At 52.5% G+C, this 24,476-nt stretch overlaps 1 pseudogene; it reads right to left on the bottom strand.

Annotated features, from left to right (window-relative positions):
• Nucleotides 1–5,214: 5,214 nt before the first annotated feature.
• LOC138246696 (trypsin-like) overlaps nucleotides 5,215–24,476 on the bottom strand; it is a 56,364-nt pseudogene continuing 37,102 nt past the window's right edge.

The raw sequence follows: 24,476 nt of genomic DNA, 5'->3' as shown, positions 1-24,476 counted from the left end.
ATGCCAAAGTATCTTAGAGTGTACCCTCAGTGAGAGGATAGGAAATATACACAAGATATATATACACAATAGCAAAAATATGCAGTATAGTCTTAGAAAACAGTGCAAACAATGTATAGTTACAATAGGATGCAATGGGGAAACATAGGGATGGGGGCAACACAAACCATATACTCCAAAAGTGGAATGCGAACCATGAATGGACCCCAAACCTATGTGACCTTGTAGAGGGTCGCTGGGACTATTAGAAAATAGTGAGAGTTAGAAAAATAACCCTCCCCAAGACCCTGAAAAGTGAGTGCAAAGTGCACTAAAGTTCCCCTAAGGACAAAGAAGTCGTGTTAGAGGAATAATGCAGGAAAGACACAAACCAGCAATGCAACAACTGTGGATTTCCAATCTAGGGTACCTGTGGAACAAGGGGACCAAGTCCAAAAGTCACAAGCAAGTCGGAGATGGGCAGATGCCCAGGAAATGCCAGCTGTGGGTGCAAAGAAGCTTCGACTGGACAGAAGAAGCTGAGGTTTCTGCAGGAACGAAAAGGGCTAGAGACTTCCCCTTTGGTGGACGGATCCCTCTCGCCTTGGAGAGTTGTGCAGAAGTGTTTTCCCGCTGAAAGAACGCCAACAAGCCTTGCTAGTTGCAAATTGTGCGTTTGGCGTTTTTGGACGCTGCTGGGGCCCAGGAGGGACCAGGAGGTCGCAAATTGGACCTGACGAGAGAAGGGACGTCGCGCAAGACAAAAAGCCCTCACTGAAGCAGGTAGCACCCGGAGAAGTGCCAGAAACAGGCACTACGAGGATGCGTGAAACGGTGCTCACCGAAGTTGCACAAAGGAATTCCACGTCGCCGGAGACCAACTTAGAAAGTCGTGCAATGCAGGTCAGAGTGCCGTGGACCCAGGCTTGGCTGTGCAAAAGGATTTCCGCCGGAAGTGCACAGGGGCCGGAGTAGCTGCAAAGTCGCGGTTCCAAGCAATGCAGCCCAGCGAGGTGAGGCAAGGACTTACCTCCACCAAACTTGGACTGAAGAGTCACTGGACTGTGGGGGTCACTTGGACAGAGTTGCTGGATTCGAGGGACCTCGCTCGTTGTGCTGAGAGGAGACCCAAGGGACCGGTAATGCAGCTTTTTGGTGCCTGCGGTTGCAGGGGGAAGATTCCGTCGACCCACGGGAGATTTCTTCGGAGCTTCTGGTGCAGAGAGGAGGCAGACTACCCCCACAGCATGCACAAGCAGGAAAACAGTCGAGAAGGCGGCAGGATCAGCGTTACAGAGTTGCAGTAGTCGTCTTTGCTACTATGTTGCAGGTTTGCAGGCTTCCAGCGCGGTCAGCAGTCGTTTCCTTATCAGAAGGTGAAGAGAGAGATGCAGAGGAACTCGGATGAGCTCTTGCATTCGTTATCTAAAGTTTCCCCAGAGACAAAGACCCTAAATAGCCAGAAAAGAGGGTTTGGCTACCTAGGAGAGAGGATAGGCTACTAACACCTGAAGGAGCCTATCAGCAGGAGTCTCTGACGTCACCTGGTGGCACTGGCCACTCAGAGCAGTCCAGTGTGCCAGCAGCACCTCTGTTTCCAAGATGGCAGAGGTCTGGAGCACACTGGAGGAGCTCTGGACACCTCCCAGGGGAGGTGCAGGTCAGGGGAGTGGTCACTCCCCTTTCCTTTGTCCAGTTTCGCGCCAGAGCAGGGGCTAAGGGGTCCCTGAACCGGTGTAGACTGGCTTATGCAGAATTGGGCACCTCTGTGCCCAACAAAGCATTTCCAGAGGCTGGGGGAGGCTACTCCTCCCCTGCCTTCACACCATTTTCCAAAGGGAGAGGGTGTCACACCCTCTCTCAGAGGAAGTTCTTTGTTCTGCCATCCTGGGCCAGGCCTGGCTGGACCCCAGGAGGGCAGATGCCTGTCTGAGGGGTTGGCAGCAGCAGCAGCAGCTGCTGTGAAACCCCAGGAAGGGCAGTTTGGCAGTACCAGGGTCTGTGCTACAGACCACTGGGATCATGGAATTGTACCAACAATGCCAGGATGGCATAGAGGGGGCAATTCCATGATCTTAGACATGTTACATGGCCATATTCGGAGTTACCATTGTGAAGCTACATATAGGTAGTGACCTATATGTAGTGCACGCGTGTAATGGTGTCCCCGCACTCACAAAGTTCAGGGAATTGGCTCCGAACAATGTGGGGGCACCTTGGCTAGTGCCAGGGTGCCCTCACACGAAGTAACTTTGCACCTAACCTTTACCAGGTAAAGGTTAGACATATAGGTGACTTATAAGTTACTTAAGTGCAGTGTAAAATGGCTGTGAAATAACGTGGACGTTATTTCACTCAGGCTGCAGTGGCAGGCCTGTGTAAGAATTGTCAGAGCTCCCTATGGGTGGCAAAAGAAATGCTGCAGCCCATAGGGATCTCCTGGAACCCCAATACCCTGGGTACCTCAGTACCATATACTAGGGAATTATAAGGGTGTTCCAGTAAGCCAATGTAAATTGGTAAAAATGGTCACTAGCCTGTTAGTGACAATTTAAAAGTAATGAGAGAGCATAACCACTGAGGTTCTGGTTAGCAGAGCCTCAGTGAGACAGTTAGGCACCACACAGGGAACACATACATGCACACCTATGAGCACTGGGGCCCTGTGTGACAGGGTCCCAGTGACACATACATATAGGCCACAAACCTATGAGCACTGGGGTCCTGACCAGCAGGATCCCAGTGACACATAACAAACATACTGAAAACATAGTGTTTTCACTATGAGCACTGAGGCCTGGCTATCAGGATCCCAGTGAGACAGTGAAAACAGTGACAAACACCCTGACATACACTCACAAACAGGCCAAAAGTGGGGGTAACAAGGCTAGAAAGAGGCTACCTTCTCACAATATACTAGGGAATTATAAGGGTGTTCCAGTAAGCCAATGTAAATTGGTAAAATTGGTCACTAACCTGTTAGTGACAATTTAAAAGAAATGAGAGAGCATAACCACTGAGGTTCTGGTTAGCAGAGCCTCAGTGAGACAGTTAGGCACTACACAGGGAACACACACATATAGGCCACAACCTTATGAGCACTGGGGTCCTGACTAGCAGGGTCCCAGTGACACATAACAAACATACTGAAAACATAGGGTTTTCACTATGAGCACTGGGCCCTGGCTAGCAGGATCCCAGTGAGACAGTGAAAACACCCTGGCATACACTCACAAACAGGCCAAAAGTGGGGGTAACAAGGCTAGAAAGAGGCTACTTTCTCACATTCGTGGTTCGCATTCCACTTCTAGAGTATATGGTTTGTGTTGCCCCTATCCCTATGTGCCCCCATTGCATTCTATTGTGACTATACATTGTTTGCACTGTTTTCTATTGCTATTACTGCATATTTTGGTATTGTGTACATATATCTTGTGTATATTTGCTATCCTCATACTGAGGGTACTCACTGAGATACTTTTGGCATATTGTCATAAAAATAAAGTACCTTTATTTTTTGTATATCTGTGTATTGTGTTTTCTTATGATATTGTGCATATGACACTAGTGGTACTGTAGGAGCTTCACTCATCTCCTAGTTCAGCCTAAGCTGCTCTGCTAAGCTTCCTTTTCTATCAGCCAAAGCTGCTAGACACCCTCTACACTAATAAGGGATACCTGGGCCTGGTGCAAGGTGTAAGTACCCCTGGGTACCACCTCAAGCCAGTCCAGCCTCCTACATTAATGCCTCAGACCCCCAGTGATGCCTCAGACACCCAGGAATGTCTCTGACCCCCCTAGTAATGCCTCAGACCTCTAGTGATGCCTCAGAACCTCAGTAATGCCTTATACCTTCAGTAATGCCTCAGGCCCCTCAGTAATGCCTCTGATCTCCAATAATACCTCAGGTCCCCAGTGATACCTCTGACCTCAGTGATACTTCAGATGTTCAGTACTGCCTCGGATATCCAGTAATACCTCAGACCCTCAGTAATGCCTCAGACCTTCTGTAATACCTGCCCTCCAGTAAGGCCTCATACCCCAGTAGTGCCTCAGATCTCCAGTAATACCTCAGACCCCGCAGTAATGACTCAGACCTTCAGTAATACCTCAGACTAGTAGCAAGGCCTCCCACTCCCGGTAATGCTTTAGACCCCATGTAATGCCTCAGACCCCCCAGTAATGCCTCACACTGCCAGTAATGGCATAGACCTTCAGTAATGCCTCAGACCCTCAGTAATGCCTCAGACCCTCAGTAATACCTCCAACTCCTAGTAATGCCGCAGAGACCCCCAGTAATACCTCAGACCACAGTGATAACTCAGAGCCCAGTAGTACCCCAGAACCCCAATAATGCTCTAGATCGCCAGTAATACTTCAGAACCAGTAATGCCTCACACTGCCAGTAATGCCTCAGACCCTCAGTAATGTCTCAGACCTCCAGTTATACCTCAGAACCTCAGTAATGCCTCAGACCCTTAGTAATGCCTCAGACCCCCCACTAATGCCTCACACTGCCAGTAATTCCTCAGACACCTCAATAATGCCTCAGACCCCCAGTGATGCCACGGACTAGTCAGTAATGCCTCAGATGCTGAAGTAATGCCTCGGACCCCCAGTGATTCCTCAGACACCCAGGAATGCCTCCTACCCCCTGGTAATGCCTCAGACCTCTAGTGATGCCTCAGCCCCTCAGTAATGCCTCAGACTTTCAGTACTGCCTCAGACCCTCAGTAAGGCCTCTCACTCCCAGTAATGCCTCAGACCCCAAGTAATGCCTCACACTGCCAGCAATGCCTCAAATCCCCCAATACTACCTCAGACCCCAGTAATGCCTCAGACCCCCAGTAATGCCTCAGACCCCCAGTAATGCCTCAGACCTCCAGTAATGCCTCAGACCTACAGTAATACCTCAGACCCCCATGAATACCTCTGACCCCAGTAATACCTCAGACCCCCAGTAGTGCTTCAGACCCCAAGTAATGTTACAGACCCCCAGTTATACTTCGGACCCCCAGTGATGCCTCAGACCCCCAGTAATGCCTCAGGCCCCCAGTAATACCTCAGAGCTCCGGTGATGAAGCAATGAGTTCAGAGGGCAGACAGCCCAGGACTGGCTGTGAGTGACACACACTGGAGCTCACAACCACAGCAGAGACACTGCACAGAGCCGGGGGGGGGGGGGGGGGAGGGGGGAGGGGTCAGTAACCACGATACGGACAGAGAATTGCCATTTAATGCATTTTATTATTTGCGATGACACACAAGGGAGACTGATGCCAAGAAATGATGCGGGCACATTCGGTGGACGTTCAATAGGTCATAGGTCAAGAGGGAAGAAATAAAGGGTCAGAGGGTATATGGACATATGCTATGAAGAAACTGTAATATGTGGATTGAACAAGACTCCAGTGGGGTGTCTAAAGCTCGTGGATTGAGGGCTATTGAAACTCTATTCAAGTGTGTGAGGTCTGAATAGTGCACTGAGTGAGACTCCACTGAGGTGTGTGAGGCCGGTGGTGTGTTAGTGAGACTCCACTGAGGTGTGTGAGGCCTGTGCTGTGTGTGAGACTCCACTGAGGTGTGTGAGGCCAGTGGTGTGTTAGTGAATGAGACTCCACAGAGGTGTGTGAGGCTGGTGGTGTGTTAGTGAGACTCCACTGAGGTGTGTGAGGCCTGTGGTGTGTTAGGAGACTCCACTGCAGTGTGTGAGGCCTGTGGTGTGTTATTGAGACTCCACTGAGCTGTGTGAGGCCAGTGGTGTGTTAGTGAGACTCCACTGAGGTGTGTGAGGCCTGTGCTGTGTGTTAGTGCGACTCCACTCAAGTATGCAAGGCCAGTGGTGTGTTAGAGAGACTCCGCTGAAGTGTGTGAGGCCTGTGCTGTGTTAGTGAGACTCCACTGTAGTGTGTGAGGCCAGTGGTGTGTTACAGAGACTCCACTGAAGTGTGTGAGGCCTGTGGTGTGTTAGTGAGACTCCACTGAAGTGTGTGAGGCTTGTGCTGTGTTAGTGAGACTCCTCTGAAGTGTGTGAGGCCGGTGATGTGTTATGAAGACTCCACTGAGGTATGTGAGGCCAGTGGTGTGTTAGTGAATGAGACTCGACTGAGGTGTGTGAGGCTGGTGGTGTGTTAGTCAGACTCCACTGCGGTGTGTGAGGCCTGTGGTGTGTTAGTGAGACTCCACTGAAGTGCGTGAGGCCAGTGGTGTGGTATTGAGACTCTACTGAAGTGTGTGAGGCCAGTGGTGATTAGTGAGTTACTGAGACTCCACTGAGGTGTGTGAGGCCAGTGGTGTGTTAGTGAGACTCCACTGAAGTGTGTGAGGCCGGTGGTGTGTTAGTGAGACTCCACTGAAGTGTGTGAGGCCTGTGGTGTGTTACTGAGACTCCACTGAGGTGTGTGAGGCCGGTGGTGTGTTAGTGAGACTCCACTGAAGTGTGTGAGGCCTGTGGTGTGTTACTGAGACTCCACTGAGGGGTGTGAGGCCGGTGGTGTGTTAGTGAGACTCCACTGAAGTGTGTGAGGCCTGTGGTGTGTTAGTGAGACTCCACTAGGGTGTGTGAGGCCGGTGGTGTGTTAGTGAGACTCCACTGAAGTGTGTGAGGCCTGTGGTGTGTTACTGAGACTCCACTGAGGTGTGTGAGGCCGGTGGTGTGTTAGTGAGACTCCACTGAAGTGTGTGAGGCCTGTGGTGTGTTACTGAGACTCCACTGAGGTGTGTGAGGCCGGTGGTGTGTTAGTGAGACTCCACTGAAGAGTGTGAGGCCAGTGGTGTGTTGATGAGACTCTACTGAAGTGTGTGAGGCCTGTGCTGTGTTAGTGAGACTCCACTGAGGTGGTTGAGGCCGGTGGTGATTAGTGGGTTACTGACACTCCACTGAAGTGTGTGAGGCCAGTGGTGATTAGTGAGTTACTGAGACTCCACTGAGGTGTGTGAGGCCGGTGGTGTGTTAGTGAGACTCCACTGCGGTGTGTGAGGCCTGTGGTGTGTTAGTGAGACTCCACTGCGGTGTGTGAGGCCTGTGGTGTGTTAGTGAGACTACACTGAAGTGTGTGAGGCCTGTGGTGTGTTAGTGAGACTCCACTGTGGTGTGTGAGGCCTGTGGTGTGTGAGACTCCACTGAAGTGTGTGAGGCCAGTGGTGTGTTATTGAGACTCCACTGAAGTGTGTGAGGCCAGTGGTGTGTTAGTGAGACTCCACTGAGGTGTGTGAGGCCGGTGGTGTGTTAGTGAGACTCCACTGAGGTGTGTGAAGCCTTTGGTGTGTTAGTGAGACTCCACTGAGGTGTGTGAGGCCTGTGGTGTGTTAGGAGACTCCACTGAGGTGTGTGAGGCCAGTGGTGTGTTAGTGAGACTCCACTGAGGTGTGTGAGGCTGGTGGTGTGTTAGTGAGTTAGTGAGACTTCACTGTAGTGTCGAAGTCCGAAGTGTGGGATCAGCACCTGTCCAGTCCTTTGTTCATTTAATGAGGTGTGAAGAGTCGGAAAACTGTTTCTGTGATAGTAAAGTATTTTGATTGCATTATTGTTCTTATTGTTCTTATTATCATTATTTAATTATTATCATGATCATTATTTCACAGTTGCATAGTGCTGCAGTGCCCTCATGGCGCTTGGTTCTGCAGGATTCTTCAATAGTTGTCTATCACGTTGTTGATCCAGTCGACGTAGTTGCAGACTTTGACGTAAACACCGGGGTAGTTCTTCTGAGCGCATCCTTTTCCCCAAGAGACGACTCCCATCAGAGCCCCATCACAGATGAGGGGTCCGCCAGAGTCACCCTGCAGGGGCGAGAGACAAGACAGAGGCATTCAGTCCTTGTGAAGAGTCGGCTGGAGAGCAAAGGGCCAGCGGGGAGGGCTGGGGTGTGGACAGTGGGCAGATCTTCAAATTAGGGGTGCACCGGGAGTGTCTGCCAGAGAGAGACCCGCAGTGGCAAGAGTGTTAGAGAGAGACCCACGCTTGGGGGTGACAGAGAGAGACCCACGGTGGGAGGGGTGTTAGAGAGAGACCCATGGATGGGGGTGCCAGAGAGAGACCCACGGTGGGAAGGGTGATGAGAGAGACCCACAGTTGGGGGTGCTAGAGAGAGACCCACGGTGGGAGGGGTGTTAGAGAGAGACCCACGGTTGGAGGGTGACAGAGAGAGACCCACGGTGGGAGGGGTGTTAGAGAGAGACCCACGGTGGGAAGGGTGATGAGAGAGACCCGCAGTTGGGGGTGCTAGAGAGAGACCCACGGTGGGAGGGGTTTTAGAGAGAGACCCACGGTTGGAGGGTGCCAGAGAGAGACCCACGGTGGGAGGGGTGTTAGAGAGAGACCCACGGTAGGAGGGGTGTTAGAGAGAGACCCACAGTTAGGGGTGTCAGAGAGAGACCCATGGTGGGAGGGGTGTTAGAGAGAGACCCACGGTTAGGGGTGCCAGAGAGAGACCCACAGTTGGAGGGGTGTCAGAGAGAGACCCACGGTGGGAGGAGTGTTAGAGAGAGACCCACGGTTCGGGTTGCCAGAGAGAGCCCCACAGTGGGAGGTGTGTTAGAGAGAGACCCATGGTTGGGGTGCCAGAGAGAGACCCATGGTGGGAGGGGTGTTAGAGAGAGACCCACGGTGAGTGGGGTGCCAGAGAGAGACCCATGGTTGGGGATGCCAGAGAGAGACCCACGGTGGGAGGGGTGTTAGAGAGAGACCCACGGATCAGGGTGCCAGAGAGAGACCCACGGTGGGGGGGATGTTAGAGAGAGACCCACGGTGGGAGGGGTGTTAGACAGAGAGCCACAGTTGGGGGGTGCCAGAGAGAGTCCCACAGCGGGAGAGGTGTTAGAGAGAGACCCACAGTTGGGGGTGTCAGAGAGAACCCCACAGTGGGAGGTGTGTTAGAGAGAGACCCAGGGTTGGGGGTGCCAGAGTGATACCCACGGTGGGAGGAGTGTTAGAGAGAGACGCACGGTTGGGGGTGCCAGTGAGAGACCCATGGTGGGAGGGGTGTTAGAGAGAGGCCCACGGTGAGTGGGGTGCCAGAGAGAGACCCATGGTTGGGGATGCCAGAGAGAGTCCCACAGTGGGAGGGGTGTTAGAGAGAGACCCACGGTGGGAGGGGTGTTAGAGAGAGACCCACGGTGGGAGGGGTGCCAGAGAGAGACCTACGGTTGGGGGTGCCAGAGAGAGACCCACGGTGGGAGGGGTGTTAGAGAGAGAGACCCACGGTTGGGGGTGCCAGAGAGAGACCCACTGTGGGGGGATTGTTAGAGAGAGACCCACGGTGGGGGGAGTGTTAGAGAGAGACTCACAGTGGGAGGGGTGTTAGAGAGAGACCCACGGTGAGTGGGGTGCCAGAGAGAGACCCATGGTTGGGGATGCCAGAGAGAGTCCCACAGTGGGAGGGGTGTTAGAGAGAGACCCACGGTGGGAGGGGTGCCAGAGAGAGACCTACGGTTGGGGGTGCCAGAGAGAGACCCACAGTGGGAGGGGTGTTAGAGAGAGACCCACGGTTGGGGGTGCCAGAGAGAGACCCACTGTGGGGGGATTGTTAGAGAGAGACCCACGGTGGGGGGAGTGTTAGAGAGAGACCCACAGTGGGAGGGGTGTTAGAGAAAGACCCACGGTATTACAGTATTAGAACTCTGGGCCTCAAAGACAAGCCCTTGGCGCCACTGTGGCATCTTTTATTTTGACCCAGTGGAGGCGCTATCAGGGCACTAGACTGCTCCATATTTGCAAACTGATGCGTAAGGCCTAATGCATCAGTTTGTAAAGCCCTGCGTCACATTATACCTGCGCCAGATATAATGTATGCAGGGTGGGCATTCGTATGGGAAACTCAACGTAGTATTGACACTGTGAAATATACAACTTTTCATTACGTCATTCTACAACTTCACTGGGTCAAAACTTTGCTGCCTCCTCTGAGCAGGCTTAAAATTGACACAGGGCTTTTTCCTATGGGACACTCCTCACATTGCTGGAGTTGCATCAGTTTAATGATGCTACTCTGCAATGTGTGAATTTAGCGTCAACAGATGGTGATGCATCAGATTCTTGTAAATAAGGCCCTCAGTTACAAGAGTCCCTTTAAGTGCTCTTTATAAATCCCCATAACATAGCACAGCATTGTGAATCTATAACATAGCGGCATTGTGAATTTATAACATAACACAGCATTGTGACTCTGTAACATAAAACAATACTGTGAATATATAACATAACACAGCATTGTGAATCTATAACATAACACAGCATTGTGAATCTGTAACATAGTGCACTGTGAATTTATAATGTAACAGCACTGTGAATCTATAACATAACACAGCACTGTGAATCTATAACATAACACAATACTGTGAATCTATAACATAACACACATTGTGAATCTATAACATAACAGAGCACTGTGAATCGATAACATGACACAGCACTGTCAATCTAGAACATAACACAGTATTGTACATTTATAAAATAACACACCATTGTGAATCTATAACATAACACAAATTTGTCAATCAAGGCCTAAGGATCAAACACGTGGCTGTTTTTGCAGTGAGGATTAGGCTTATGGTTAGAATGAGCACTAGTGGTAACGTTAGGGACAGAGTGATGGTCAGGTTTAGGAAAAGAGCTGGGACAGGGTTGGCATAATATGATGGTTAGGGATAGAGTTAGGGTTAAATTTGGGGTTCCAGTTAGGGGTAACACTATGTTTATGGTTAAGGTTAGATTCACAGCTAGGTTTTGGGTTAGAGTTAGAGTTTGAGCTAGGGTGAACATTAGTGTTAGGGTTTTAGTCAGGGTTAGAAATAACAGGGTTTAATGAGATTTAATGCTGCATTAGGCATGGGGTTTAGATTACAGCTCTGGGGTAGAGTTAATGTTAGAGTTCGTGTTTAGATTAAGGTTAGGGTTAGGTTTTGGGTTTATGTTAGGATTAGTGTTAGGGTGAGAGTTAGCATTACAGTTATGGATAGAGTTAAAGATAATGTTAGGGTTAGGGTTAACATTATAGTTGAGTCTTCTTGAGGTAAGGTTATGGCTGTGTTTGGTGTTATGGTTTACATTAAGGTTAGGATTAAGATTAGGTTTAGGGTCAATGCCAGTGTTAGATTTAGGGATATAGTTAGGGTTCACATTATGTTTTGGGATAGATTTAGGTACGGCATTAGGGTTAACAATAGGGTAAGCCTTGAGCTAGGATTATGGTTGGTTTTATTATTGTGGTTAGGGTTTATGTTAGGGTTAAGATTAAATTTAGGGGTAGATTTAGGGATAGAGTGTGTATTTAGCGATACATTTAGGGATTACTTTAGGGTTAACACAAGGGTAACTCTTGATCTAGAATTATGGTTAGGTTTGGAATTGTGGTTAGGGTTTATGTTAGGGTTATAGGGTTAAGAGTAGATTTAGGGTTAATGCTAGGGTTAAACTTTAGGGATAGAGGGATAGAGTTTGTATTTAGCGATACATTTAGGGATAACTTATGGGTTCAGAGGAGGGTAAGCCTTATTCTAGGATTATGGTTAGGTTTAGTATTATGGTTAATGTTTATGTTAGAAGTAAGATTACGTTTAGGGTTAGACCTAGGGATAGAGTTTGTGTTTAGCCATACATTTAGGGATAACTTTAAGGTTAACACAAGGGTAAGCCTTGATCTATGATTATGGTTAGGTTTAGAATTGTGGTTAGAGTTTAAATTAGGGTTACGATTAGCTTCAGGGTTAATGCTAGGGTTAGATTTATGGATAGAGATTGTATTTAGTGATACATTTGGGGATAACTTTAGGATTAACCTGAGTGTAAGCCTTGTTCTAGGATAATGCTTAGGTTTAGAATTGGTGTTAGGGTTCATGTTAGGTTTAAGATTAGATTTAGGGTTAGACATTTAGGGATAACTTTAGGGTTAACACAAGGGTAAGCCTTGATCTAGGATTATGGTTAGGTTTAGAATTGTGGTTAGGGTTAGCACTAGTACAATATGCAGACCATTGTCATCTTTTCTTACCTGGCAAGAGTCCTTCCCTCCCTCCAGGTAGCCTGCACAGAACATGTTTTGGGTGATCTGTCCTGTGTACGAGGACTTGCAGTTGGGCTCACTCAGGACTGGCACTTCAAGGCACTGGAGCCGGTCTGGGTACTGCACTGCCGGTGCAAAGGAGCAGGTTAGCGGGGCAGAACCTCCCAGGGCTCAAAATCTGCAAACACCTCTCCTGCCTCTTGCTTCCAGTACATGGCACCAACCCTGGCTACTGATGCATCGCTTTATTTAGGATGTCCTGTCTCTGACCATGAAGGAATGCACAAATAGTTTATTTCTGATAAACGATCAATGTCTTGCATGGCTAAATACTTATGAGGTCCCTGGTCGCACTAGGACAGGCACCAGAGAAGCAGAAGACTCACGCATCTTGCAGTCGAGATACTCACAGATGGAGCTCACCCCGCAACGCTTGGGTCATGGGTGGAAAGATGGGGAATAGAATGAAAAGGGGGTGCTCATGAACAGATGATTTGGTGGGGGGTTCTTTGGGTTGAGGGGAGGTTTAAGAGTGGTGCTTCAGATTAACTGTATTAAGGCATATGTTGTCATGTATATAAGTTTCATTTTCACATCTGTGCATTAAAGCAGCCTGTTTATTCTGCACTGTCCTGCCCAATCTCCCAGTTGTGTTTTTGATTTTGCCTGTTCACTGAGTTGTGTTGGCAGCATTCAGTCAGGCTTCGGCTTGATTTTTTGGGGTTTTACAAACTTTCTTTGTTGCCTGGGGTTCTATGGCATTCACAACATCTATAGGGTTGAGGTGAGGGCTGTGACACACTTGGACCCACAACACTCTGCTCACCGCACTAACAGGAGATGAAAAACCAAGCAACCAACTCCCTTCTGCACAGCATAGCTGAGCAAAGATCCTCACTGTACAGAGCAAGAACTTAGAGGTTTGGGGTATCCTGCCCCCACCGCCCACAAACAAACTCATACCTGGTGGTCCTGCTCCCCCCATAAATCCACAAAGCATAATTGCATCCCTGTTGTGCTCCCTTAAAATCAGGTGCTCTGATACTTAACAATTTGCCATGCATCGTTGGTTTTCATGGTTACATCTGTTGGTTCTGCCCCAGCAAAAACACTGATGCAAACCTGGTCATCCTGCAGGGCCCCATTCCTGACTCAACACCTGATCGCCTTGTTGTCCCCATACATAGATGCACACCTGGCTTTCCATCCCTTAAGCAAAGCTCCATTGTGTCCTGCCCCCACACACCCCTTGTCCTACCCCCACACATACTGTGTCCTGCCCCCACACACCCCATGTCCTGCCCCCACACATCCTGTGTCCTGCCCCACTAATCCTGTGTCCTGCCCCCACACATCCTGTGTCCTGCCCCCACACACCCTGTGTCCTACCCCCACACATCCTGTGTCCTGCCCCCACTCATCCTGTGTCCTGCCCCCACTCACCCTGTGTCCTGCCCCACTAATCCTGTGTCCTACCACCACACACCCTGTGTCTGTGTCCTGCCCCACAAAATCTTTGTCCTGCCCCCACACACCCTGTGTCCTGCCCCCACACACCCTGTGTCCTGCCCCCACACATCCTGTGTACTGCCCCCACTCACCCTGTGTCCTGCCCCACACACCCTGTGTCCTGCCCCCACACACCCTGTGTCCTGCCCCCACACACCCTGTGTCCTGCCCACACACATCCTGTGTACTGCCCCCACACATCCTGTGTCCTGCCTCTACACATCCTGTGCCCTGCCCCCACACACCCTGTGTCCTGCCCCCACTCATCCTGTGTCCTGCCCCCACACACCCTGTGCCCTGCCCCACTCATCCTGTGTCCTGCCCCACTCATCCTGTGTCCTGCCCCCACACATCCTGTGTCCTGCCCCCACACACCCTGTGTCCTGCCCCACTCATCCTGTGTCCTGCCCCACTCATCCTGTGTACTGCCCCCACTCATCCTGTGTCCTGCCCCCACACACCCTGTGTCCTGCCCCACTCATCCTGTGTCCTGCCCCACTCATCCTGTGTCCTGCCCCCACACCCCACCCTGTGTCCTGCCCCCAATCATGCTGTGTCCTGCCCCCACACACCCTGTGTCCTGCCCCCACTCATCCTGTGTCCTACCCCTACTCATCCTGTGTCCTGCCCACACACATCCTGTGTACTGCCCCCACCCCCATCAAGAGTCCTAGATTATTAGAACAGTTATAGGCTCTTCAGTCATTACCTGAATCATCCCAGCCCCGTCACTATGACAATCGTATTGCAATACATTGCGAATAAATCTGCGATTACCTCATGGCACACTGATGGACCTGTCTCTCTCTCTCTCACTTTCTAGACCACGTAAAACTCTGTCCAGTGGCATCTCTGCCCACACTCTACCATCTTGCGCAATGAAAACCTCTCCACCCACTATCTCCTTGACCACTCCCTACCTCCTGCCTACTGACAAACCCTGCCTCTGGCTCCTGGCACTCCCTACCTCCTGCCTACTGACAAACCCTGCCCGTATCTCCTGTCCTCCTCCCTACCTCCTGCCTACTGACAAACCCTCCCTCTATCTCCTGACACTCCATACCTCCTGCCTACTGACAAACCATGACCCTATCTCCTGGCACACCCAACCTCCTGTCTACTGACAAACCCTGACCCTATCTCCTGGCACTCCCTACCTCCTGCCTACTGACAAACCCTGCTTCTATCTACTGGCACTCCCTACCTCCTGCCTACTGACAAACTCTGCCCCTATCTCCTGGCCTACTCCCTACCTCCTGCCTACTGACAAACCCTGCCTCTATCTACTGACACTCCCTACCTCCTGCCTACTGACAAACCCTGCCCCTATCTCCCGGCCTCCTCCCTACCTCCTGCCTACTGACAAACCCTGTCCCTATCTACTGGCACTCCCTACCTCCTGTTTACTGACAAACCCTGTCCCTATCTACTGGCACTCCCTACCTCCTGTTTACTGACAAACCCTGCCTCTGTCTACTGGCACTCCCTACCTCCTCCCTACTGACAAACCCTGACCCTATCTACTGGCACTCCCTATCTCCTGCCTACTGACAAACCCTGACCCTATCTACTGGCACTCCCTACCTCCTGCCTACTGACAAACCCTGCCTCTATCTCCTGGCACTCCCTACCTCCTGCCTACTGACAAACCCAGACCATATCTCCTGGCACTCCCTACCTCCTGCCTACTGACAAACCCTGACCCTATCTACTGGCCTACTGCATACCTCCTGCCTACTGACAAACCCTGACCCTATGTACTGGCCTACTCCCTACCTCCTGCCTACTGACAAACCCTGCCCCTTTCTCCTGGCACTCCCTACCTCCTGCCTACTGACAAACCCTGCCCCTATCTCCTGGCACTCCCTACCTCCTGCCTACTGACAAACCCTGCCTCTATCTACTCCCTACCTCCTGCCTACTGACAAACCCTGCCTCTATCTCCTGGCACTCCCTACCTCCTGTCTACTGACAAACCCTGACCCTATCTCCTGGCACTCCCTACCTCCTGTCTACTGACAAACCCTGCCTCTATCTCCTGGCACTCCCTACCTCCTGCCTACTGACAAACGCTGCCCCTATCTCCTGGCACTCACTACCTCCTGCCTACTGACAAACCCTGCCCCTATCTACTGGCACTCCCTACCTCCTGCCTACTGACAAACCCTGCCCCTATCTCCTGGCCTCCTTCCTACCTCCTGCCTACTGACAAACCCTGCATCTATGTCCTGGCCCTCCCTACCTCCTGCCTACAGCAAACCCTGACCCTATCTCCTGGCACTCCCTACATCCTGTCTACTGACAAACCCTGACCCTATCTACTGGCCTACTCCCTACCTCCTGCATACTGACAAACTCTGCATCTATCTACTGGCACTCCCTACCTCCTGCCTACTGACAAACCCTGCCCCTATATCCTGGCACTCCCTACCTCCTGTCCACAGACAAACCCTGCCTCTATCTACTGGCACTCAGTACCGCCTGCCTACTGACAAACTCTGCCCCTATCTCCTGGCACTCCCTACCTCCTGTCTACTGATAAACCCTGCCCCTATCTACTGGCACTCCCTACCTCCTGTTTACTGACAAATCCTGACCCTATCTCCTGGCCTCCTCCCTACCTCCTGCCTACTGACAAACCCTGCCCGTATCTCCTGGCACTCCCTACCTCCTGCCTACTGACAAAAGCTGCCTCTATCTACTGGCACTCCCTACCTCCTGCCTACTGACAAACCCTGCCTCTATCTACTTGTACTCCCTACCTCCTGCCTACTGACAAACCCTGCCCCTATCTCCTGGCATACTCCCTACCTCCTGTCTACTGACAAACCCTGCCCGTATCTCCTGGCACTCCCTACCTCATGCCTACTGACAAACCCTGACCCTATCTCCTGGCACTCCCTACCTGCTGCCTACTGACAAACCCTGCCCCTATCTCCTGGCACTCCCTACCTCCTGTCTACTGACAAACCCTGCCTCCATCTACTGGCACTCCCTACCTCCTGCCTACTGACAAACCCTGCCCCTATCTACTGGCACTCCCTACCTGCTGCCTACTGACAAACCCTGCCCCTATCTACTGGTACTCCCTACCTCCTTCCTACTGACAAACCCTGCCCCTATCTACTGGTACTCCCTACCTACTGCCTACTGACAAACCCTGCCTCCATCTACTGGCACTCCCTACCTCCTGTCTACTGACAAACCCTGCCTCTATCTCCTGGCACTCCCTACCTCCTATCTACTGACAAACCCTGACCCTATCTCCTGGCACTCCCTACCTCCTGTCTACCGAGAAACCCTGCCCCTATCTCCTGGCACTCCCTACCTCCTGTCTACTGACAAACCCTGTCCCTATCTACTGGCACTCCCTACCTCCTGTCTACTGACAAACCCTGCCTCTATCTCCTGGCACTCCCTCCCTCCTGCCTACTGACAAACCCTGACCCTATCTACTGGCACTCCCTACCTCCTGCCTACTGACAAACCCTACCCCTATCTACTGGCACACCCTACCTCCTGCCTACTGACAAACCCTGACCCTATCTACTGGCACTCCCTACCTCCTGCCTACTGACAAACCCTGCCCCTATCTCCTGGCACTCACTACCTCCTGCCTACTGACAAACCCTGACCCTATCTACTGGCACTCCCTACCTCCTGCCTACTGACAAACCCTGCCCCTATCTCCTGGCACTCCCTACCTCCTGTCCACAGACAAACCCTGCCTCTATCTACTGGCACTCCCTACCTCCTGTCTACTGAAAAACCCTGGCTCTATGTCCTGGCACTCCCTACCTCCTGCCTACTGACAAACCCTGCCCCTATCTCCTGGCACTCCCTACCTCCTGCCTACTGACAAACCCTGCCCCTATCTCCTGGCTTCCTCCCTACCTCCTGCCTACTGACAAACCCTGCATCTATCTCCTGGCACTCCCTACCTCCTGCCTACAGACAAACCCTGAACCTATCTCCTGGCACTCCCTACCTCCTGTCTACTGACAAACCCTGACCCTATCTCCTGGCCTACTCCCTACCTCCTGCCTACTGACAAACCCTGCATCTATCTCTTGGCACTCCCTACCTCCTGTCTACTAACAAACCCTGCCTCTATCTACTGGCACTCCCTACCTCCTGCCTACTGACAATCCCTGCCCCTATCTCCTGGCACTCCCTACCTCCTGTCCACAGACAAACCCTGCCTCTATCTACTGGCACTCCCTACCTCCTGCCTACTGACAAACTCTGCCCATATCTCCTGGCACTCCCTACATCCTGTCTACTGACAAACCCTGCCTCTATCTCCTTGCCCAGTCCATACCTCCTGTCTACTGATAAACCCTGCCCCTATCTACTGGCACTCCCTACCTCCTGTTTACTGACAAACCCTGACCCTATCTCCTGGCACTCCCTACCTCCTGCCTACTGACAAACCCTGACCCTATCTACAGGCACTCCCTACCTCCTGCCTACTGACAAACGCTACCCCTATCTACTGGCACTCCCTACATCCTGCCTACTGACAAACCCTGACCCTATCTACTGGCACTCCCTACCTCCTGCCTACTGACAAACCCTGCCCCTATCTCCTGGCACTCACTACCTCCTGCCTACTGACAAACCCTGACCCTATCTACTGGCACTCCCTACCTCCTGCCTACTGACAAACCCTGCCCCTATCTCCTGGCACTCCCTACCTCCTGTCCACAGACAAACCCTGCCTCTATCTACTGGCACTCCCTACCTCCTGTCTACTGACAAACCCTGCCTCTATGTCCTGGCACTCCCTACCTCCTGCCTACTGACAAACCCTGCCCCTATCTCCTGGCACTCCCTACCTCCTGCCTACTGACAAACCCTGCCCCTATCTCCTGGCTTCCTCCCTACCTCCTGCCTACTGACAAACCCTGCATCTATCTCCTGGCACTCCCTACCTCCTGCCTACAGACAAACCCTGAACCTATCTCCTGGCACTCCCTACCTCCTGTCTACTGACAAACCCTGACCCTATCTCCTGGCCTACTCCCTGCCTACTGACAAACCCTGCATCTATCTCTTGGCACTCCCTACCTCCTGTCTACTAACAAACCCTGCCTCTATCTACTGGCACTCCCTACCTCCTGCCTACTGACAATCCCTGCCCCTATCTCCTGGCACTCCCTACCTCCTGTCCACAGACAAACCCTGCCTCTATCTACTGGCGCTCCCTAGCTCCTGCCTACTGACAAACTCTGCCCCTATCTCCTGGCACTCCCTACATCCTGTCTACTGACAAACCCTGCCTCTATCTCCTTGCCCAGTCCATACCTACTGTCTACTGATAAACCCTGCCCCTATCTACTGGCACTCCCTACCTCCTGTTTACTGACAAACCCTGACCGTATCTCCTGGCCTCCTCCCTACCTCCTGCCTACTGACAAACCCTGACCCTATCTCCTGGCACTCCCTACCTCCTGCCTACTGACAAACCCTGCCTCTGTCTCCTGGCACTCCCTACCTCCTGCCTACTGACAAACCCTGCCCCTATCTCCTGGCATACTCCCTACCTCCTGTCTACTGACAAACCCTGCCCGTATCTCCTGGCACTCCCTACCTCCTGCCTACTGACAAACCCTGCCCCTATCTCCTGGCACTCCCTACCTCCTGTCTACTGACAAATCCTGCCTCTATCTACTGGCACTCCCGACCTCCTGTCTACTGACAAACCCTGACCCTATCTCCTGACACTCCCTACCTCCTGTCTACTGACAAACCCTGCCTCCATCTACTGGCACTCCCTACCTCCTGCCTACTGACAAACCCTGCCTCTATCTCCTGGCACTCCCTAACTCCTGCCTACTGACAAACCCTGACCCTATCTACTGGCACTCCCTACCTCCTGCCTACTGACAAACCCTGCCCCTATCTACTGGCACTCCCTACCTCCTGTTTACTGACAAACCCTGACCCTATCTCCTGGCACTCCCTACCTCCTGCCTACTGACAAACCCTGACCCTATCTACTGGCACTCCCTACCTCCTGCCTACTGACAAACCCTACCCCTATCTACTGGCACTCCCTACCTCCTGCCTACTGACAAACCCTGACCCTATCTACTGGCACTCCCTACCTCCTGCCTACTGACAAACCCTGCCCCTATCTCCTGGCACTCACTACCTCCTGCCTACTGACAAACCCTGACCCTATCTACTGGCACTCCCTACCTCCTGCCTACTGACAAACCCTGCATCTATCTCTTGGCACTCCCTACCTCCTGTCTACTAACAAACCCTGCCTCTATCTACTGGCACTCCCTACCTCCTGCCTACTGAGAATCCCTGCCCCTATCTCCTGGCACTCCCTACCTCCTTGCTACTGACAAACCCTGCATCTATCTCTTGGCACTCCCTACCTCCTGTCTACTAACAAACCCTGCCTCTATCTACTGGCACTCCCTACCTCCTGCCTACTGACAATCCCTGCCCCTATCTCCTGGCACTCCCTACCTCCTGTCCACAGACAAACCCTGCCTCTATCTACTGGCACTCCCTACCTCCTGCCTACTGACAAACTCTGCCCCTATCTCCTGACACTCCCTACATCCTGTCTACTGACAAACCCTGCCTCTATCTCCTTGCCCAGTCCATACCTCCTGTCTACTGATAAACCCTGCCCCTATCTACTGGCACTCCCTACCTCCTGTTTACTGACAAACCCTGACCGTATCTCCTGGCCTCCTCCCTACCTCCTGCCTACTGACAAACCCTGACCCTATCCCCTGGCACTCCCTACCTCCTGCCTACTGACAAACCCTGCCTCTGTCTCCTGGCACTCCCTACCTCCTGCCTACTGACAAACCCTGCCCCTATCTCCTGGCATACTCCCTACCTCCTGTCTACTGACAAACCCTGCCTGTATCTCCTGGCACTCCCTACCTCCTGCCTACTGACAAACCCTGCCCCTATCTCCTGGCACTCCCTACCTCCTGTCTACTGACAAATCCTGCCTCTATCTACTGGCACTCCCGACCTCCTGTCTACTGACAAACCCTGACCCTATCTCCTGACACTCCCTACCTCCTGTCTACTGACAAACCCTGCCTCCATCTACTGGCACTCCCTACCTCCTGCCTACTGACAAACCCTGCCTCTATCTCCTGGCACTCCCTAACTCCTGCCTACTGACAAACCCTGACCCTATCTACTGGCACTCCCTACCTCCTGCCTACTGACAAACCCTGCCCCTATCTACTGGCACTCCCTACCTCCTGTTTACTGACAAACCCTGCCCCTATCTCCTGGCACTCCCTACCTCCTGTCCACAGACAAACACTGCCTCTATCTACTGGCACTCCCTACCTCCTGTTTACTGACAAACCCTGCCTCTATCTCCTGGCTAACCTCCTACCTCCTGTCTACTGGCAAACCCTGCCCCTATCTCCTGGACTCCTCCCTACCTCCTTCCTACTGACAAACCCTGCCTCTATCTACTGGCACTCCCTACCTCCAGCCTACAGACAAACCCTGCCCCTATCTACTGACACTCCCTACCTCCTGCCTACTGACAAACTCTGCCCCTATCTCCTGGCACTCCCTACCTCCTGTCTACTGACAAACCTTGCCGCTATCTCCTTGCCCAGTCCATACCTCCTGTCTACTGATAAACCCTGCCCCTGTCTACTGGCACTCCCTACCTCCTGTTTACTGACAAACCCTGACCCTATCTCCTGGCCTCCTCCCTACCTCCTGCCTACTGACAAACCCTGCCTGTATCTCCTGGCACTCCCTACCTCCTGCCTACTGACAAACCCTGCCATTATCTACTGGCACTCCCTACCTCCTGCCTACTGACAAACCCTGCCTCTATCTACTGGTACTCCCTACCTCCTGCCTACTGACAAACCCTGACCCTATCTACTGGCACTCCCTACCTCCTGCCTACTGACAAACCCTGCCCCTATCTACTGGCCTACTCCCTACCTCCTGCCTACTGACAAACCCTGCCTCTATCTCCTGGCACTCCCTACCTCCTGCCTACTGACAAACCCTGACCCTATCTACTGGTACTCTCTACCTCCTGCCTACTGACAAACCCTGACCCTATCTACTGGCACTCCCTACCTCCTGCCTACTGACAAACCATGCCCCTATCTACTTGCCTACTCCCTACCTCCTTCCTACTGACAAACCCTGCCTCTGTCTACTGGCACTCCCTACCTCCTGCCTACAGACAAACCCTGCCCCTATCTACTGACACTCCCTACCTCATGCCTACTGACAAACTCTGCCCCTATCTCCTGGCACTCCCTACCTCCTGTCTACTGACAAACCTTGCCGCTATCTCCTTGCCCAGTCCATACCTCCTGCCTACTGACAAACCCTGACCCTATCTCCTGGCACTCCCTACCTCCTGCCTACTGACAAACCCTGCCTCTGTCTCCTGTCACTCCCTACCTCCTGCCTACTGACAAACCCTGCCCCTATCTCCTGGCATACTCCCTACCTCCTGTCTACTGACAAACCCTGCCCGTATCTCCTGGCACTCCCTACCTTCTGCTTACTGACAAACCCTGCCCCTATCTCCTGGCACTCCCGACCTCCTGTCTACTGACAAATCCTGCCTCTATCTACTGGCACTCCCGACCTCCTGTCTACTGACAAACCCTGACCCTATCTCCTGACACTCCCTACCTCCTGTCTACTGACAAACCCTGCCTCCATCTACTGGCACTCCCTACCTCCTGCCTACTGACAAACCCTGCCTCTATCTCCTGGCACTCCCTAACTCCTGCCTACTGACAAACCCTGACCCTATCTACTGGCACTCCCTACCTCCTGCCTACTGTCAAACCCTGCCCCTATCTACTGGCACTCCCTACCTCCTGTTTACTGACGAACCCTGCCCCTATCTCCTGGCACTCCCTACCTCCTGTCCACAGACAAACCCTGCCTCTATCTACTGGCACTCCCTACCTCCTGTTTACTGACAAACCCTGCCTCTATCTCCTGGCTAACCTCCTACCTCCTGTCTACCGGCAAACCCTGCCCCTATCTCCTAGACTCCTCCCTACCTCCTTCCTACTGACAAACCCTGCCTCTATCTACTGGCACTCCCTACCTCCTGCCTACAGACAAACCCTGCCCCTATCTACTGACACTCCCTACCTCCTGCCTACTGACAAACTCTGCCCCTATCTCCTGGCACTCCCTACCTCCTGTCTACTGACAAACCTTGCCGCTATCTCCTTGCCCAGTCCATACCTCCTGTCTACTGATAAACCCTGCCCCTGTCTACTGGCACTCCCTACCTCCTGTTTACTGACAAACCCTGACCCTATCTCCTGGCCTCCTCCCTACCTCCTGCCTACTGACAAACCCTGCCTGTATCTCCTGGCACTCCCTACCTCCTGCCTACTGACAAACCCTGCCTCTATCTACTGGCACTCCCTACCTCCTGCCTACTGACAAACCCTGCCTCTATCTACTGGTACTCCCTACCTCCTGCCTACTGACAAACCCTGACCCTATCTACTGGCACTCCCTACCTCCTGCCTACTGACAAACCCTGCCCCTATCTACTGGCCTACTCCCTACCTCCTGCCTACTGACAAACCCTGCCTCTATCTCCTGGCACTCCCTACCTCCTGCCTACTGACAAACCCTGACCCTATCTACTGGTACTCTCTACCTCCTGCCTACTGACAAACCCTGACCCTATCTACTGGCACTCCCTACCTCCTGCCTACTGACAAACCCTGCCCCTATCTACTGGCCTACTCCCTACCTCCTGCCTACTGACAAACCCTGCCTCTATCTCCTGGCACTCCCTACCTCCTGCCTACTGACAAACCCTGACCCTATCTACTGGCACTCCCTACCTCCTGCCTACTGACAAACCCTGCCCCTATCTACTGGCCTACTCCCTACCTCCTGCCTACTGACAAACCCTGCCTCTATCTCCTGGCACTCCCTACCTCCTGCCTACTGACAAACCCTGACCCTATCTACTGGTACTCCCTACCTCCTGCCTACTGACGAACCCTGACCCTATCTACTGGCACTCCCTACCTCCTGCCTACTGACAAACCCTGCCCCTATCTACTGGCCTACTCCCTACCTCCTGCCTACTGACAAACCCTGCCTCTATCTCCTGGCACTCCCTAACTCCTGCCTACTGACAAACCCTGACCCTATCTACTGGCACTCCCTAACTCCTGCCTACTGACAAACCCTGCCCCTATCTACTTGCCTACTCCCTACCTCCTTCCTACTGACAAACCCTGCCTCTGTCTACTGGCACTCCCTACCTCCTGCCTACAGACAAACCCTGCCCCTATCTACTGACACTCCCTACCTCATGCCTACTGACAAACTCTGCCCCTATCTCCTGGCACTCCCTACCTCCTGTCTACTGACAAACCTTGCCGCTATCTCCTTGCCCAGTCCATACCTCCTGCCTACTGACAAACCCTGACACTATCTCCTGGCACTCCCTACCTCCTGCCTACTGACAAACCCTGCCTCTGTCTCCTGTCACTCCCTACCTCCTGCCTACTGACAAACCCTGCCCCTATCTCCTGGCATACTCCCTACCTCCTGTCTACTGACAAACCCTGCCCGTATCTCCTGGCACTCCCTACCTTCTGCTTACTGACAAACCCTGCCCCTATCTCCTGGCACTCCCGACCTCCTGTCTACTGACAAATCCTGCCTCTATCTACTGGCACTCCCGACCTCCTGTCTACTGACAAACCCTGACCCTATCTCCTGACACTCCCTACCTCCTGTCTACTGACAAACCCTGCCTCCATCTACTGGCACTCCCTACCTCCTGCCTACTGACAAACCCTGCCTCTATCTCCTGGCACTCCCTAACTCCTGCCTACTGACAAACCCTGACCCTATCTATTGGCACTCCCTACCTCCTGCCTACTGTCAAACCCTGCCCCTATCTACTGGCACTCCCTACCTCCTGTTTACTGACGAACCCTGCCCCTATCTCCTGGC

The sequence above is a fragment of the Pleurodeles waltl genome, chromosome 7 (assembly GCF_031143425.1).
Source record: "Pleurodeles waltl isolate 20211129_DDA chromosome 7, aPleWal1.hap1.20221129, whole genome shotgun sequence".
NCBI classification, from domain to species: domain Eukaryota; kingdom Metazoa; phylum Chordata; class Amphibia; order Caudata; family Salamandridae; genus Pleurodeles; species Pleurodeles waltl.
Note: the sequence above shows the minus strand (reverse complement) of the source record. Positions and strands in the feature narration are given on the sequence as shown.